Source organism: Ischnura elegans, chromosome 4 (assembly GCF_921293095.1).
Source record: "Ischnura elegans chromosome 4, ioIscEleg1.1, whole genome shotgun sequence".
In the NCBI taxonomy this organism is placed as follows: Eukaryota; Metazoa; Arthropoda; class Insecta; order Odonata; family Coenagrionidae; genus Ischnura; species Ischnura elegans.
The window spans coordinates 13,042,337-13,060,975 of NC_060249.1; the positions used below are offsets into that span (position 1 = coordinate 13,042,337).

General features: G+C 39.9%; 1 non-coding gene across 1 annotated transcript; it reads left to right on the forward strand.

Annotated features, from left to right (window-relative positions):
• The first annotated feature begins 9,795 nt into the window (after nucleotides 1-9,795).
• Nucleotides 9,796-9,869, forward strand: Trnap-cgg. The gene has a single exon. It is a non-coding gene; the product is annotated as a tRNA-Pro (tRNA).
• The last annotated feature ends 8,770 nt before the right edge of the window (nucleotides 9,870-18,639 follow it).

Here is an 18,639-nt window from a genome sequence, read left to right on the forward strand (position 1 = left end):
TTATCTCTCAAGGTGTCTCAATATAACATTATTTATTGAACAGCTTCGTCGTCTTTTTCTTGCCGTTAGTCAAAATACTTCTTAGCTATTTTTCGCACCACCTCTTTGGCTGCAGTTACTTGACTAATCGTGTACACCGCTCCATTACCCAAACATTGTCTTATTTTAAAAATAGAGCAAAGGTGTCTTCTCTCCATTCGATCGATTTTATCGATTTTTTCTTTTGTTAGTAAACCCCATCACGCCGGTGCTGCATACAGTAATGATGATTGTATGAATGATTTGTACAGTATTGTTTTTGTTGCTACCGGAGTGGCGTTGCTTTTTAATATGGGGTTTAGAGACACCCTCGCGCCTATGTATTTTGCTTATGTATTATTTAGTTGGCGGCTCATGTTTACTTTCCCATCAAATTCTACGCCCAGATATGTGACGTGTTCTTCCCAGCACAAGGGTTGCTGTTTTATTCTGATTCTCTCTCGTCTGTTATCTTCCATTGTGGCCTGCTTCCTAAACTGCTTTGGTCTTAGCTGCGTTGATTTGCATTCTTCATTTACTATTCCATTTAATTACTTCGCTAAACGCTTCTTGGCAGTATTCAATGGATTTATCAGGGCATTTACTTCTCGCTATAATAGCTGCGTCGTCTAGGTATAGCGCGGTTTTTGTATGAAACAAAGAAATAAAATTTTCTGGATCCCTTCATACCATTTCATGGAGGTTCGGCGTGGAAAACAATGGCAATTTGGTGAAAGAAACAAATGAATAAAAATCAAAGGATGCACTATCCGGGTGGATATCAAGGGCAATGTTGGTGATTGTGGGAAACCAGGGGTAGACTTGGATCGACGACAACAGTAGCCGGCAAACTGTTCAACTTTAGATGATCGTGAAAAATCAGCAACTGAACCAATTTCGAAAACAGGTGAAGAGGGGGCCGGATTGGAGGAGGAAGGGGCCGAATTGTGGCCTCATCTGGACCAGCTACAGGAAAAAAATTAATCAAATCCTCTAGATCCCCTCATACCTTTCCTCGAGGTTCCGCGTGGAGTGAAATGGCAATTTGATGATGGATTTATGTAGCTTATGGTAATCTTCTACATTATTTCTACTGTATAGATACCTTTTTCTCAATTTGTACGCAACCAAACTCTACAAATGAGGTACCAAAATGCACAGAATTTATCAGAGAACATGCGACGGCATATCTTACTTCCTAAATATTGCTATTGTTTCCTAAAATTGGTTTTTAAATAATAAAAAAACCACAACCTGTAAATATTCCTGACGTTTACGGCGGACAAACTGATATATTTGTTCATTTACAACAAATTCTCGCATTCTTTACATGACTTTTATCAAAATGCTGCTGATTCCACATTCAAGTCTCCTGTTGATACGTAAGTATGAGTCATCATGTGCGTTTAACAGAGGATAGTGTAATTACTTCCAATGTTGTGTTTAAAGAGGTCCTCTGACCTCAATTTGTACAAGAACATTCCAATTAAATTTGTACATAAGACCCTGCCTTTTTTTCTACATTTTAAAATTAGAAACGCGCCTATCCCTCAGTGGACCTGCATTGAAAAGAGCGGGGGAAGCCCGCTGGGAGCGGGCGCAGCATGCTCGTTGAATAAAAAGGCTAGAAAGTAAAATAACAAGGATTAAAAAAAATAATCATCGCAAATTCACGTTTTATTCAATACCACACATCAAGGAAATCGGATAATATTGTTCAACTTCAAGTGATACTTCTGGAACGCTCCAAATATTAGAATAGACTGAGTGGATGTTTCACGGAATTCCCACAAGTTTAACTGTTCTATTGGAGCCGACGTTTCAATGGAAAACTCAGCCATCTAACTCAGGGCGTAGAGTCAACACCCTGAGGACAATGGCAGAGTTTGCCATCGAAGCCTCTGGCTGAAGTGGTGGGGATCCCGCAAAGAATTCGTCCACATCGTGCGCCACGAATGCATCAAGTCTCATATCATTGAAAGGACTAGTTCGGGTAAGAAGGGAGGATTCCTCATCTCCAGAAAGAAAGAGTTTGGACAACGAAGATAAGAGAAGCACTGGACAGCAGGAATGAAGAAAAGTAGTGAGGAGCATCGGTGAAGCGTTGAACCGTTTGGCAAAAGCAAGTGATATCATTAACTTATCCTCGAAAGACTCAAAGCCATCGATTTTTCGCCACGAATGCTTCAAGGGGTAGTTGAGGGATCGAAAATTGACATAAATATGAATTTCTTCATTTTTAACTCCATCAGAGTTGGCATTAAACATAACTTTGATGAATTAGCCCATTATTAAATAGAGAAAAACAGGAGTAGTGGGAGAAAGAGACAGGAGGGGAGGAGAAATTGAGGTGTGAGCCAATGGGAATTATTTAAAAAATGATCAATTATTCGCAATAAGCATTTTCCGGGAGAGAGCTCGCCGATTTACGCGGAGCAATTATTTCTTAATTAATTTTTTACACAAATGCCATAACATGCATGGTCACCGCGCTCAATTGGCAAAATCAGGCCAAAAGAGAAAAAAAAACTCAGTCAAACCGATATCCCTTTTCTCTCCCTCTCTTCACTCGAATAATGCAATTGCGAATCCACGTGAGTTGGGGTTGGGGGAATGTGAGCCGAGAAAGAGAAGGGGGTAATGGGGTGTTTCACGGGAGACTGGTCCACTCCACACCCTCCCACAAAAACTGAATGCACGGCGGAAAGAGTACAATTGGAATCGCATTGCATGGCCACGGAATAAAAAAAGCCACCAGTATCACAAAATAGGATACTCCCACTTGGCCACTAGACGTGTTATCACACCTCGCGCACATGGATGGGTTTCCTAAAAGCTCTGACTCGCGCAGCTAAAAGCAGAGCGATCCTAATTACAATGGAAAATAAGCTATAATCACGGATAATAAGTAAAATGTATGTTCTTGAGATTGATATCTCATTCACAACTTTAAAATACGCTTCCTTGCTTTGGCTAATACTGCGTATCAAATATTGAGAATAAATTGATCGTGGAAGGTTACACGGGATTTCCACCGAGTCAGGTTCTCCAATTCCATCTCGGCCGACGTTTCAACACAGCATTTCCTCCGACCACGCCATCTGTTGGGAGAAGACCAAGGTCCTTTGTCGCATAGAAAATTTTTGGGAAAGACTGGCAAGGGAGGCCATTGAGATTCGTCGCATTTCCACCATGAACCGTGACACTGGCTACACTCTGAGCGCCTCATGGAAACCAGAGCTGAGGAGTATTCGTGAGGAACGAGGAAAAAGGCGGGAAGCTCTCGACCAATCACATTACACCTACCCAGGTTGATACCGCCGTCATCCGGAGGACGATTTTCAAGACTCGATATGCCCTGAAGACGATGGACAACTCGCCCATCGAACCGTCGGCCGAGATGGAGTTGGAGAACCTGAAATCCCGTGTAACCTTCCACAATTCAATACGCCGTGAAAGCCTACGAATAAATGCATCGTTCAGTACCTTTACCAGCGCTGCGAAACTTAAAAAAAAAAAAATACGTCAAAGTGGCAATGAAAGTTAAGCTTTTCCGGCACGAACTGGGAGATCCTCTAAGTATTTCTCTCGATTTAAGCACTCGAGAATAATTGGCAAGGCAAATTGGAAACAAATAAATTCGCATGGAACTAGAAGCGAAGCGTGGTGACGGCCACACGTGGCGATCGCACACACGGGCGTCCGACTGCGGCGCCTCTCGCGGCCGTTCTCTTCTTCACTGGAGGGCACGCGCGCAGTCACGCTCCGTCTCATCCTTCGTGACGCGGCCGCGCGTGACCTCCCGTGACGCATATACGCTCCGAGCGTCCAAAAAAGAGGATTTGGAATGCACTGCGGGTGATCAAAATGCACAAAAACAGCATAGATACAAGAGTTTTCTCTTGGTGTCTGCGTAGCAATGAAAACCTGAGCCATCAACGTTTACTACAGTTTTCATTTATGCTGAGAAATAAAAAATTTAGCTAATGAAATGACTCACCAATGGGATTTAAAAGAACCGTGATACTTCTTCCCTATCCAGTTATAACTTAAATGGAAATTTAAAATTGTTAATCGAAATAAAAGATATGAAAATCAAGCTATTTAGCCGTAGCATGGAAGAAATAACTTGAAAAATCCTCCAATAGCCGCAAAAATCGTATTCCACTTGTCAATGTTTTATGCATTTTAGCATGACTGACATAGTTAGGCACTCATTGCCTTTATGAATAAATTTTTTTTAAATACCATCTTACATGCTGGTATCAAGTACAAGTGTTGAGGATCTGAGATAAATGGGTCAGACCAACGCCACTTAGATTAAACTTTTACTTTGGGTGGCGTTGGCCAGACAGAGTTGAATTTCTAGAGAAGAAAAGTAGCCATGGAAACGAGCATGATTTTCTCCCTTTCCGTCAACCGTGAAAGCCTAAAAATATCTTTATCAAAGCGTTAGGGAAGGAAATTAGACAAAACAGCGTAAAAGAAACACAAAAAATTACCTGGCTCTGAAGCTGAGGGGATTTCTTTTCCGTCACATGAGGCTGACGTGAGTAGACATCGCTGGAAGAGAATAATTTGGTCAAAGGGAGGCTGAAGAAACTTTTTCGCACGTTTTAACAAAGACCGGTGCGATGAATACATGTTTAGTTTTCCTTTTGGCCGCTTGAGCGCACGGCTGCCCTCGTTAAGATTTCTCGAATGCAAGAACCACGAAAAACCGCGTTTTCATCTGCTTCACTTACCTCGCGCTGCTGAATTCCCATTTCAAGAATCAATACGGGCAACTACTGGTGTTTCCACTCCGACGAGAGAATAATCAGCTGATCCAATACGTCTCACAAACATAAACACAACCACTAAGTGCGCTTCATGAGATCTCCATGGAAAATAAACTGGGATACGAGAGAATTTCATGGCATTTCTAGATGACAGTCTCAACTTTTTATTTGCTTATGCTCACTTATGTCAATGTTATTGACATCTCTGTGGCTAAGGAACAACTTGATTGAATTTATTTATCTTTAGTGAGGCGGTTTGTTGTTAGTTCTGCAAACAAAGATAAGCAAATTAAGCTGGAGTAATGAACACGTTACGTTTTGTGCATACTCCAGATATTCACTAAAAATTAATACTGAAGTTGTTTCAATTACATTAATTTTCCACGATATTGATAAACCTAGCGAATTAATAAATACAACTTATATATTTTTTTAAATTTACATAAATAATTCCAGTTTTAGGAAATATTGAGGTGTTTGTCCTTAAGGATTAATTAGATTTGATTGTGAGTTATCCTACAATGGTGCTCACCCGCTATACTTTATGGAAACCTTTAGTGCATATATTTCAGGGGTGAAATAGACTCAAAGAGGCATGGAAGGAGACTAGAGAAGTCCCAGAATTCTTGCTTGACACACCGCCGTTACTTGCTTTACCATTCCAATACCATAACTTAATCTCAATTTTTTCCTTAATTTCCACATTTGTTGTTCCTTAGGCTCTAAATTCATATTCAAGAAAAAGAATTCTGTGCATATATCAATTCCATACCTCAATGTGTGAAGTTCATGCAAAATATAATTTTTCCAACCACACCAACGAATTCCGTGTTGTTTCATTACTACCCCCTCCGCGGTGGTTGAATTTTTTTACATCTATTATTCAAGGATACGAAGTAAAAAATCAAGCATTACAATGAAGTGTTTCTATTGAATACCGACTTTTGATGAGCTAATTTGGCAAAGGTATAGTGTTTTTACTCTGGATATTCAATCACACTTAATTTAATATGGAATTGAGAATGAAACTCTTGAGAAGACATCTCTGTGGCTAAGGAACAACTTAATTGAATTTTTTTATCTTTTGGCCGTTTTCACACGTACCGGCAAAGCCGGTGCCGGTGTCGGCGCCGTCACCGGCACCGGCCGAAGGCCATTTCACACACACCGGCATCCCCGGGATCGGTCACCAGTTAAATTCTGGTCGTGTAAGAAGAAAGATGTGGTCTGAAGATAGGAGAGGTCATTTGATCTTGATTTTTACCTTAGCGGAAATACAGGAGACGAGAAAGATAGTTCTCCGTGCATCCACTTTTGAAAGTTGGATGTTTGGGAGGAAGTTTCTGTTCTACATATGAAAAACTTACAATGGACGACTCTTATTTTTTTTTGTATGAGTTTTCATACGAATGATTTTCTCACATACGCATAGGATAAGCTATTCAGTACCAAGATGCAGTAAATAGAGCATATACACCGCCGATATACACCACTATAACGTTTAATTATAATAGGTACAGAGAAATATTTGATAAGATTTTGTAACAAAAAAAAACAAAAGTTCTCGAATGGAGGGGTTTGAAGGTTAGATTTGCGGGTCACAGGGGAACTGCAGCTGTTCACGTTGAGGCAATGATAATTGTCTACTGAAGACGATTGTTGCATGAAATCTGTTATTGACGCTGATCATAAGATGAGGAAGACAGAGAAGCTGATGATGAACGGGAAGGAGATAATTCTGTGACCGGTGATTTATCTCATGGTTTTCCTATTTTAATAAGTTTTAGGACACCCAGACGGAATTGATTTTTTTTTCCTCGTCGCCTATTTTCCTCTCAGCGAGTACAACGGATAGACAAAGTGCTTGGTCTACGTCTTCTCGGCACCTGAGTTTTTTTCCGTGAGTGGCAGGCTTTGTCCCGGTCATAAGATTCCTCATCATGTGCCTATATTTTTACTTCAATGTCCCTCAGTATATGACACCTTCTCCTGTGACCCCTCTAGACTTTATACAGTATCATCTTTTTGACATACTGCCGTTAAACATTTTAAGTTTTCATGGTACGTATATTTCTTCGTATTACTTTGACCAGATCTCTTCCCTTGTGATTTTACTAATTAATTTATGCGATTCTGCCATTTCGTAAAAAGGACGAAAAATTACATTGGATTGCGATTTTAGCAGCGATAGTGTTGGAGGCCGGCGAAAAATAGTAATATATTCGAGGATATGAAAGGACAAGCGCGTAACGAGCGATCTTAGGATTCAGAGAGATTAAAAGTTGTAAATGTAACTATCTCCTGTGATCGACAAAGGTACCTCGTCAACCCATAGTTTAGCTAAAATGTTCGTGTTGAAAAATAACAGGCAATATTTATCCAAGAGCATAAGGTTTATTGAAAAGAAACTGTTTCGTATTCAATTAATTAAACTTGCTGCACTTTACCAACGCTAGCTGCACCACATAACGAAATTTTACAAAGAAACACTTCTTGGTCGTAGGATCGTAGAGCTATCAGTCAACGATATCGAGGGATAAATACAATCAGTATTATTATAACACCTACAGGGTTTTAAGAAAGATTTGCGCGAATTTTAATTATGACCAACCGAGACTCAGAGGTTAGTGGAAATATATAAATTAGTATAGTGTTGAATTAGTTACTCTTTCAAAGAATGAGCAGTGGTGGGGAAACGGATATGAAACTTGATATTAATCATGAAATGCAAAACATGTAACTAAAGGCTGGGAATAAGCACAATAAGTAGATCTGTACGTTTCTTATACAATGCCATGTGGTATTTGCTAAAATCTGAATTTTTTCCTCAACCGACAGAAGGGAAATAGCGAGAAATAGCAAATGGAATTAAAAAGGCCGCTCTCTTCCCCAAATGCATGGGTGCGGTCGATGGGAAGCACGAACTAGTAATGAGATTTTCTCGTGGTGGCTCAATGAACCTTATCGACAAGGTCTACTTTTCCATTCTAATGATGGCAGTAGCCGATTCAGACTACATTTTTACGTATATCGTTACGTATTGACGTTAGGGGCCTGTAGAAAAGAAGGCGACTCATCCGTTTTTCAATCAACCACTTTGTTTGAAGTTGATGGTCAGCAAGAAATTGAATATTCCACCCCCGCTTCCCCTGAAACGCTACTAGTAGCGAAGATTTTCCATTTCTACATGTTATTAGTGAAGAATTTTCCCTGTCAGAAAATGATGCGACCATATGCAGGACGCAATCTTTCGAAAAAAAACGGGTTTTCAATTGATGCTGGTGCCGAACACGAAGAAACGATAAATGTGCATTCGGTTTTCCGTGAAATAAATGGACAATTTTCCATAGACCCTGTTATATGTCGAAGCAATTCGCGAATGACATCTTGAAGGCATGAGTTATTCTTCATAATGCAGGGTGACTGAAAGATGAGCGCAGATCTGAAGAAATGTACATTGTACATTACCCAGTTATTGCATGAAGTAAACAGGTTTCCATGTTGCCGACCGACAAGTACAGCAGTCACCATAAGAGATCGTTTAGCAGGCTACTTGTAGGTCCTGAGTGGGCTTTGTCATGGAAAAGGAATAAAATATTATATATAAGTCCTGAATATTATATAAGTACATTATAAAATATTGACTTCCCCACTTTACGTTATCCTTTCTCATCAATAATCAAATCATCATCTTAAAATTTCCACGCTTCTCCCCATGCTTATTGTTGTTTCTGCTATTCTTTAAAGCAATCTGCAATCTTGTCCCACTCTCTACTAAGTACTTCGATCAGGGTTGTTATATAATATTTAAAAATGTGGATTTTCGGGAACAAAACAGAGCCACAAATGAGAGTGATTACAGAACTATGAAAGACGTGAGCAACGGCACGACTGAAAACCATCTCCCTTCCGGCACCGGCAAAATAAAACTACGTGGGCAAGCATACGTAAAGAAACGTTGTAATCGACAACCGGTGCCGGCGCCGGCTTCCGATTTGCCGAGTTCATCGCCGGCTTCACTCGAAGGTGCCGGTGACGGCGCCGGCAATGATGCCGGACCGGACTACGTGTGTAGGCTTCCATTTGATTGCATTGCATCCGGCGCCGGTGCCGGTAACGGCACCGGTTTTGCCGGTACGTATGAAAACGGCCTTACTGTGGCGGTTTGTTGTTAGTTCTGCAAACAAACACGAGCAAATAAAGCTGGAATAAAGAACACGTTACGTTTTGTACATAAGCCTAGACGACTATAAATTTATTGCCAATTTATTTCTATTTCTGACTATTAGTCGGCCTTTCATTAAGAACTATTCATTCTAACGCTTGTTTTATTATTCGTTTCCTTGAATACCCATGATAAGTATTGTATATCAATGTAGAAGATATTTATTTAAGTATACCGGGACTAGCCACGGTGATAACGTTTACGGAGTCACCCGCATTGCACAAATTGTGCGTAAAATCCATAGAGGAAAAATCAAAAACCTTGACCGGGGTACGAACCCGGATCCCCTGATTTCCGGCCGAGTGCTCAAGCCAGTTAAGCTACCGAGGCGTCAATCTCCCTTGTGCAAATTTGTGACTATATCGGACAGGGTGGTATGGACTGCTGAGCATATGATGCCACAAGCAGTCCAAGTCGTGCGCACGGCGCAATAGCCAAAGAGCAAAGCCCAAACTTTGAACACGAAGAGGTGTTCGCTCTAGACTTATTTAAGTATACCGGGACTAGCCACGTTGATAACTTTTACGGAGTCACCCGCAATACGCAAATTGTTCGAAATTACTGCAAGCAAGATATCGTAGGTTTCAAGGTAGTAGTAAGCCAGCAAAAAACAGAAAATAACACCGGTCGATGTAATATTTCTAACCCTGCCGCGTGAACGGCGGTGAAATATACAAGAATTGTCATGAGAAAAAATTCCCTTGGACCGGGAATCAAACCACGGACCTTTGGCTTTTCGGACCTTGGTATAATTGCCATGGGAATTAAAGCACCTGGATAGCGTAGTGGTCTGCGCATTGGCCCCGGAAAGCCAAAGGTCCGTGGTTCGATTCCCGGTCCAGGGGAATTTTTTCTCATGGCAATTCTTGTATAAACACCGGTCGAGATGGAGGAATGCGTCCTCTTAAGTTAAAACTTAAATCCTGAGGGCGAGTTACTAGCGCTTCTGAACGAGATCAGACGACCCCAAAGTGGGCCTTACTATAATTGCTCGATAATGGAATCCATACACAGACAAAGTGGAGACAATGATGGAGCCACTACCCTTTGTTCGCACTGTTCCTATGGAGGGAATGGGAGATGGAGTTAGGAAGTGACGGTCCATCCACCCTTTCATGACGAAGAGGAGTTGACTCAAACGACTTCCTAGTGCAGCGAAAGGGCCCAAATAGAACCCTCTCCGTCAGTCTTCGTCCATGGTCCCTCTAGTGCCATTGTCGGACGTCCGAGTCAACGTAACTGTCGCGCACAAGAACACCCGCTTCCAATAGGGTGAGCTCTCCCCGATAGATCACCTCACATATATATCTCCCATCAGATGATTCTTCTCATCAACCTTATTCGTCATGGTTAAGAACCTCTTTTTGGAGGAAATATTATCTTGGTTCATTCAATTTCACTCTCTTTATGACTGAATATCCCGCATTAATATCTCGAGGTAACTCGGTGATCCTTTTCTTATTATTAACTTTTTAAATTAGAATTAACAATAATTAACCGCATAATGATATTGTAGTTGTGGCATTCGTTTTAACATGCTGAATGGTTCGAAAAAAATTCAATGAGGGAAATTTTTTCGAAATTTGTTCAACTTTGAGACCAAGCAATTTGTTTAAAAATTTGCCTTTGAAAAACGGTTGGCGTCAAAAAATGCCAAAACGTATTGACAACATCCCTGTGAAGTTTCGATTTCCGCACTCAAAAAAATCGATTTTGAGTTTTTGTCCAGCTTTTTTCGATTTCAGCCCTCTGTCCGGCGGTTTACCAGAATTTGCCACCTTAACCTGGCATTTACCGCACCACGGGATTTTATTATTTTTAATTGCCATTTATTTCTATAGTCTTGTTCTAGGTCATAAATACGATAACTAACAGGTAACGACATTAAAATACGAATGAGAAACAATGTCTTATTTTATGACCTTCATCAACAAACCTATAAACATGTGACGCTATAGTATAATTTATAATTATGTCGCTAAGAAAAAAACGGTATGAAATAAAAACTACACTCCCGGGGCTAAGGTGACAAATTCTGGTAAACCGCCCCTTAGTGTAGTTTTTATTTTATACCGTTTTTTTTCTTAGCGACATTATTACAAATTATACTATAATGTCACATGTTTATAGGTCTGTTGATGTAGGTCATAAAATAAGACATTATTTCTCATTAATATTTTGTCGTTACATGTTATTTATCGTATTTATGACCTAGAACAAGACGAAAGAAATAAATGGCAATTAAGGTAGCCAGTTGATTAGCACAGAGACTTATCTCTTGGTTATGCTGTCTCTTCAGGGTTAAATATTATCGAAGGCGATGGAAAATTCACATCCACAGGGGACCAGAGAGGAATAACCATCCACTTCAAATCTTTGCGCATGCCCAGGTGTCGAAGTGAAGAAAAAGAATTATTTTCGGGAGACGCTCGTCAACTGTTCCGGAACAGGGAAAACACCATCCATCGTGCCAAATTTCACCCGCCATTAGTCACCAACCGGCCGAGAATGATCCGAGGAGAAGGGGGATAACACGCCGATCCCCGGTCTGGGTGGATATTGGGAGGAATAAGGACAACCCTTAAAGCGGAAGTGTAATGGGTGTCTGAGGGTGGCGGAGACACTATATCCCTCTGGTGGCGAGCATTGGAGGTTCATTCGGCAACGAAGTGGGTGGGGTGCAAGCGGCCAAGGTTACCTCCCCTCGGGAACTCTGCCAACAAACCAGTGATTTTGCAGAAAATTCCCTCACCGGCTAACCCGTGGATCATAACCACGGCTCCTTGATTTCCGCACATGCAAACGTAAGCGTCTATGTTCATATTATGGTTTGCAGTTTTTAAAATCGGTCGTGAAGTCTGCAAGCCTTCACTAGGCGTGGAGAAAATAGTTAATAACTTTCAAACAATGACTTTAATGAGTATTTTAAGAATCGAAATGCATAATTATTCAATAAAAAATAGAATAGACACATTTCTTATAACATAATTGAACAAACATATCGGTCTATGCGTGAATTGATAAGATATGTACGGAATCTTGACATGTGCACACAGTCACAGACAATTCAGAAATGCTAAGTAAACTCCTCCATGGTGAATGAAGCTTTTCGACACTTCCAAAATAAATCCTCGATGTTTGAGGTGGCTTAGGAAAAGAAACTGGCTTGCAAAATTCTCACGCCTGTGGATTAGTCTCGGGTGAGTCCTACTCTTACCAATAGAATCCAATCTTTAGGTTGAATCAAAGGGTGAAATGCGTCGATCGCCACCCAAGCTGCAATCAATATCCTTACGACATCCAGACAACATTGTCTGCGTCAGGATATGACATCCGTGCGATATCTATCTTAATCCCATTAGCGTTGTACGGACTTTATCTTAAACTTATCAGTTGACTTATTCCCTCACTTTCTGTATGTATAACTTCCGTATTTACAGTTTCCGTTAAAATGCAAACGATGCGCTACAGTCGCAGGTAGCAGCCGTCCGTTCTCATCGGTTGAAAGAGAGCATCAAAGACGGAAAAAAAGGCACGTCAAGTGACGGAAAAAGTTATAGGAACTCCACCCCTGGATGTACCGCGGAAAATGATCTAGTGAAGAGGTTATTATTTCGTTATCATTTGCGCGAAATTAGGAGCCATTGCTAGGCAGAGGAGAAAAAAACTATCATGTGAATCAGGCTTTACAAGAAAGTATTCGACTTTCAGTAAGAGCAGAGTGTTTAACGCTGTAGGGTTGAAACTCTTTGGAGGTATTCGGTCCTTCCCGTATTGGAAGATTCTCTCGAGTTACTGAATTGTATTTAATTACGTCAACAAATCTTAGAAAGGGAGAGAAAGCCCTCGCCTTTTTATAGTTAAAAACTACGAGAGAATAGCTGAAAAGAGAGGATTATTTTTCGCTGTAACATATATTTCCCTTGACTCCACTAATTTATTTTCATCTGTCAATCATCCAAAGGACTCAGCAAAAAACGTTGCCGCCAACAGGGGATATGGAGGTTCGTATTACAAAGTCTCTTAGATATCTTCACAACATCTAATGAGTAGATAATAGGAGTGCGTATCATTGTTTTTCGTAATCCCTGGACACACAAACAAAACATCTATGCTCTTCAATTCTATGCAGAATATATGCTATCAATGATACTGTTTGGAATAACAAATTTTTAATAACACGGATATCACAACATGGATATCTAAGCAACATTATTTCAACGGCTGGTCGTGAATGTTTCAAATATCATATCTATGTAACATAGTCGAAATATTCATCGTGTATTAACAATGCGTTTTGGAAAAAATCAAAATAATTTCATGTCCAATGGATATCGTCTGCTTACTGGGTAGAATGTGATAAAATACAAACAATGAATACATGTCTTATATAAAGATTTCAGTCTTATGTTACAGTTCAAACATACTACATTTGACTACATGCCCATTCGCTACCTAGTTTAAAAGCGAACGGAATTTCGTAGCTCAGAAAAGAAAAGAAAGGGAAGAGATTGATAAGGAAACGGTTAAGACACCCGCGAGTATCCGAAAGAGGGTAAATAAAATAAGGAGCAGGCGGCGTATCTTTCTCTCTCTCTCCATTGTCTGAATGGACGTCACGTCTCGAGGAGTAAAGTGTGGGCTCCTGAGTCGATCTCTCCTTCTGCCTCCATCTCCACACTCACCACCGCCAACGCCATCTACCGCACATCCCCATCCCTCCTCTCTCAAACAGCGGAAGAGGGGTGTGGAGAGAAGGGAATCCCGCACTCTTTCCTACACATCTTTTTTTTTCTTGCGTGAATCACTCACTGGCCGCTGCTCTTATTTCTCGTTTCCGTCTCTCGCCACCAGAGGCGCCTCCGAAAAATACCGACCACCCACAAAGCGACCCTTAAGACGAAGCATCCCTTCACTCTCGACCTGCCGTGTTTGGCTTTTTTTGGTGACGCATCACCAACTTGGCATTTGCGATACCATCTTGAAATGAAACCAGAGTACCTAATCACAAAAGAACTTTTCCCACAATATGCTGTTTCTCAAACAAAAAAATGCATCCCGTTAAATTTCATCAAGAACTCATCCCGAGGGGCTCGCTGCTTACATGACAGTCGCAAGGCAAGGGGGTGAGGATACGCAATTATAATTGTAATTTTCGAGGAATATGGTGGTTACGGCACGCGAAAAGTTGAACTCTAAGCTTGTATTACACAATATTTTTTCCCGTTCCTCAGAGAGAATGTTCAAGCGATAGCATTTCAGAGATTAAAATGCGAAAGCTAGATCCATCATTCTTTGAATCACGCAGTCATTCAAACCGTCCCTTTTTCCATAACTTACTCTATCACTTTCTATAGTTATAACTTCCGCATTTACAATTTTCATTAAAAGCCAAATGAGGCGTCACAATTGCTGACGGCAACCGTTCGTTTTAGTCGGCTGAAAAAATAAAAAACTTTTAAAAATGGACTTTAATTAGTATTTTAAGAATCCAAATACATGATTATTCGATAAAAAATAGAATAGATACATTTTTTATAACATAATAGAATAAACATATCGGTCTACGCGTGAATTGATAAGATATGTACGGAATCTTGACATGTGCACACAGTCACAGACAATTCAGAAATGCTAAGCAAACTCCTCCATGGTGAATGAAGCTTTTCGACACTCCCAAAATAAATCCTCGATGTTTGAGGTGACTTAGGGAAATGAACTGACCTCTCTGTCCGGAATTTGTAAAATTCACACGCCTGTGCACTAGTCTCGGGTGAGTCCTACCCTTATCAATAGAATTCAATGTTAGGTTGAATCAAAGAGTGAAATGCGTCGATTACCACCCAAGCAGCAATCAATATCCCTACGACAACCAGATAATATTGTCAGCGTTAACATATGACATCCGTGCAGTATCCATACTAATCCAACCAAAGTTGTACGGACTGTATCTTAAACTTATCAGTAAACTTATTCCCTCACTTTCTGTATTTGGTCAATTCAACAAAAGCAGACCTTAGTGCAGGTGTTCATATTAATAGCACACTTACCTGGAATGAAAATGTATTGTCTATCTCAAACAAGATATACAAAACACTAGCGCAAATGAAACAATTCAAATCTTTAATTCCACAGGAGTTACGAATGCAGCTTGTAAATTCTTTGTTAATTCCACACATTGATTATTGCTCACTTCTATTTTCTGACCTAACTGGTGAATTACTTCATAAATTACAAACTATGTTAAATTCTGGTGTAAGATACAATGTTAATACTTATGACCATGTGACCCCGTACTATGTTAAGTTAAACTGGTTAAAATTAAAGCACAGAAGGATAGACCAACTATCTGTTTTCATGAATAAAATTTTATCTAGTAAAGCACCGGATTACCTCTATGAAAAGGTAATTGCAAACCTAAGCAATGTATTAAATAGATCTATTAGAGTCAGAAAACGATTTAAAGTTCCTAAATGTAGAACAACTGTATACCAATTGTCCACCGTTAATTCATGTATAAGGGCGTGGAATGATATTCCAGACTACATATCGAAAGCTAAAACTAGATATCAATTCAAAATAAAAATGCTTGCGTACCTGATTAATGAATGTTACGGTGATTGAGCGTGTACATCTACCGTCCAATCATTTATTGATTTTTTTTCTTCCTTTCAAAGAATCTACGTTAATTTCGTTAAAGATTTTTGTATGATTTTTTTGTTGTTATGTTGTTTTATTGAATTGGCTTGATATTTTTTTGTTAAATTCTGTCATTGTATTTGATTTTATATTATGTTTGTGTTTCAACGATCCTGTTGTTATAGCAAATTGACTTGCATATATCTCTTGTAATACTACAGAGCTTGTTCTTTTTCTTATGTATTGGATGTATGTTCCACAGGCTATGCTTTGAACAATAAATTTGTTTCCTATTCTATTTATAACTTCCGTTTCCAAACGAGGGGCTAGGCGCTGCTGGCAACCGTCCGTTCTAATCGCCTGAAAGACGGCATCAGCGACGGAAAAATAGATACGCCAAGTCATGGAAAAAGTTATGGGATTTCCATCCCTGGAGGTACTGCGGAAAATGGTCTCGTGAAAAGTTTATTATTCCGCCACCATTGAAGCGAACTTTGGAGCTCTATAAGGATGAAAAAAAACTATCTCTGATGCCGTCTTTCAGCCGACGTAGAGACGACTCTCACCTTTTCATAATTAAAAATTACGAGAGTATGGCTAAAAAGAGAAGTTTTTTTCGCTGTAACATATATTTCCGTTCCCTCTACCAATTTATTTTCAAAATTTGCGATTTCAGATCTTGAGTGAACGAAAATACTCCTTCCTCCTAAGTAAAGATATGACTGATAAACTCCTACATTATATTTACAGAATATAAAATCAAAGTCCGTATAAATTAGATTTTTGGTTCGTTTCAGATTGGTGAAAGTTCATTATAGATCAGTAAAATACCCCCTCGATGAGTAATTTTCATTAGTGAATCCATTGTTGCCTCTTCCACTGAATCTGCCGTCACTGGAATCACTGAAAGTGACTGAAATCATTTTCCACAGATTTAAATTCAAAGTTAATGTGCAATAAAATTCTCAGCCCCAGTTAATCCAATCACCGCTCTTGTCCATCATTGAGGGCTTCATCGGATACAGCGAATTTCCAATTTCCGCCTTCATCCAATAAACCACTAGTCATTCCATTCCATTTCCGAACCCGATCACTCTCAATACTTCCGCAAATTTCTCAAACCTGCACCATACACAAATATATGTCAACTCTATTCCACTTACCGCTTCGGGATTCTGATATCCCTCACAGACATATAATAAGTAATCATAGAACCTTCAAACCTTTTAAAAAAAGGCCGTATAAATATAATTTGAAGACCCTGATTTAAGTGTGTTTACATTTTGTCTTTTTTGGTGTAGACAAAACATTATACCAAGTTTGTTCCTGTATTTTTGTAAGTTTTCGTTATATTTTCTTCAAAACTGTAAATTATATTTGTTGCATTGCTGAAATTGAGTATTTAGTTTTGTTTCTGTCATAACACTTTGTTATTGTGCGTGTTCGTTATAATTTCTTTGAAATCTAAAATAATTATATTGTTTTTTCACTGATTTTGATATTTTATTTAATGATATTATTGTTACTGAGGAGATGGCAATTTCTTATATTTTCTCTTGCAGGTTACCATTCATCATTAACAGACATTCACTTATTAATTCAAACACTCTGTTTGACTTCTATGGGGAAGGGGTTAGGGGTGAACGAGGGTGCGGGCATCGCCGTGTCCACACTGGGTTCTTTAGGTGCCGAGGTACTCACGCAAGACGTCCTTGGGGCGAAAATTAGGTTTAAAAACGCATTAAATCCATATCCTCCAGGCACGGATTGTTCCAGGGACCTTAATTTATCCGTGTCACAGTGTGGATGTGTGCGCCATCAAGGTATCTCACATCCCATGAAAGTTGTACCGGGGCTTATGGTACTAGATGCACCGAAAGTCCGTGGTTCAATTTCCGGCTGAGGGAAATTTTCTCCCTGACAATTAATGTGAATTCCACCTCCGGTCACGTGGAAGGCTTGGCACATAGCATGGAAAACCCAAGATAAGAAATAATATATGACTCCTGTGTAGTCCACCGCCATGTACTCAATGCCTCGATATCTACGATTAGTGAAATCCGAAATAAAAAAGTCACAAAACCCTAAAACACGAGCCTGACAACTGCAAAACTGTGTAAAGTTTCCGGTTTCCTTTTCTTGAACGACGATGTAGGAAAATAAAACAAAAAGTTTATGTTCCACACTCAGTATTTCTTGACACCAACCATAGTTTCAATAACTTTACATCATCATCACGGTATTATAATCAAGGTCGATATTAAGAAGTATTCGGAGTCGAACGTGCAAAGCGATTTTTTCTTGGCCCTTTCAAAATGAGTTGCACAAGAGGGTAGTTTCCTTCATCAAAGAAAAGAATGCATTGATTGCGATTCCTTACTCACCATTAGTGTATTCATAATATATAAATTATTTGGTTTTAGAAATCCCAGTTGACGAATGGCAATGGACAATTTTAACCTCGTTTGAAAAAGGCCAGATTGGCGCCCATGCGATGCCACTCCACGTGACGTCACAGGGGCCTAGTTTCTATACGAGTCGAAAGGAGTTTTACATCGTCTGAGATTACCAATGCATGCATGAGGCACAGAGCTCAGGGAAACATCTCTTAATAATCACCTATTAAACCTGCCTAAGGTCGGAAAGTTTCCTTCGTTTGATAAGGTAATCCTTTAAGCCAAGCGCTACCAGCTAGCAGGGTACTCTGCTACCTGCTAGCATCCTGCGTCGTATCAGCGCTCAAAGTCTCGCCCCAAGGTCACCTCACTTGCGGCAGCGAGAACTAGAACGACGTCATACGGAGTTTTCCCAGCATTCGTACTTAGCCGTCGCGTTTTCGCACGCTTGAAAATTTTCACTGTTCGTTTAGTCGCGAAAAATATATATCGTCATTCACAAATCTATGGGCGTGAAATGCGTACTCCAGGAGTAATAATCTTTCGATTTAGGCAATTAAAAATAATAGTAAACCACCCT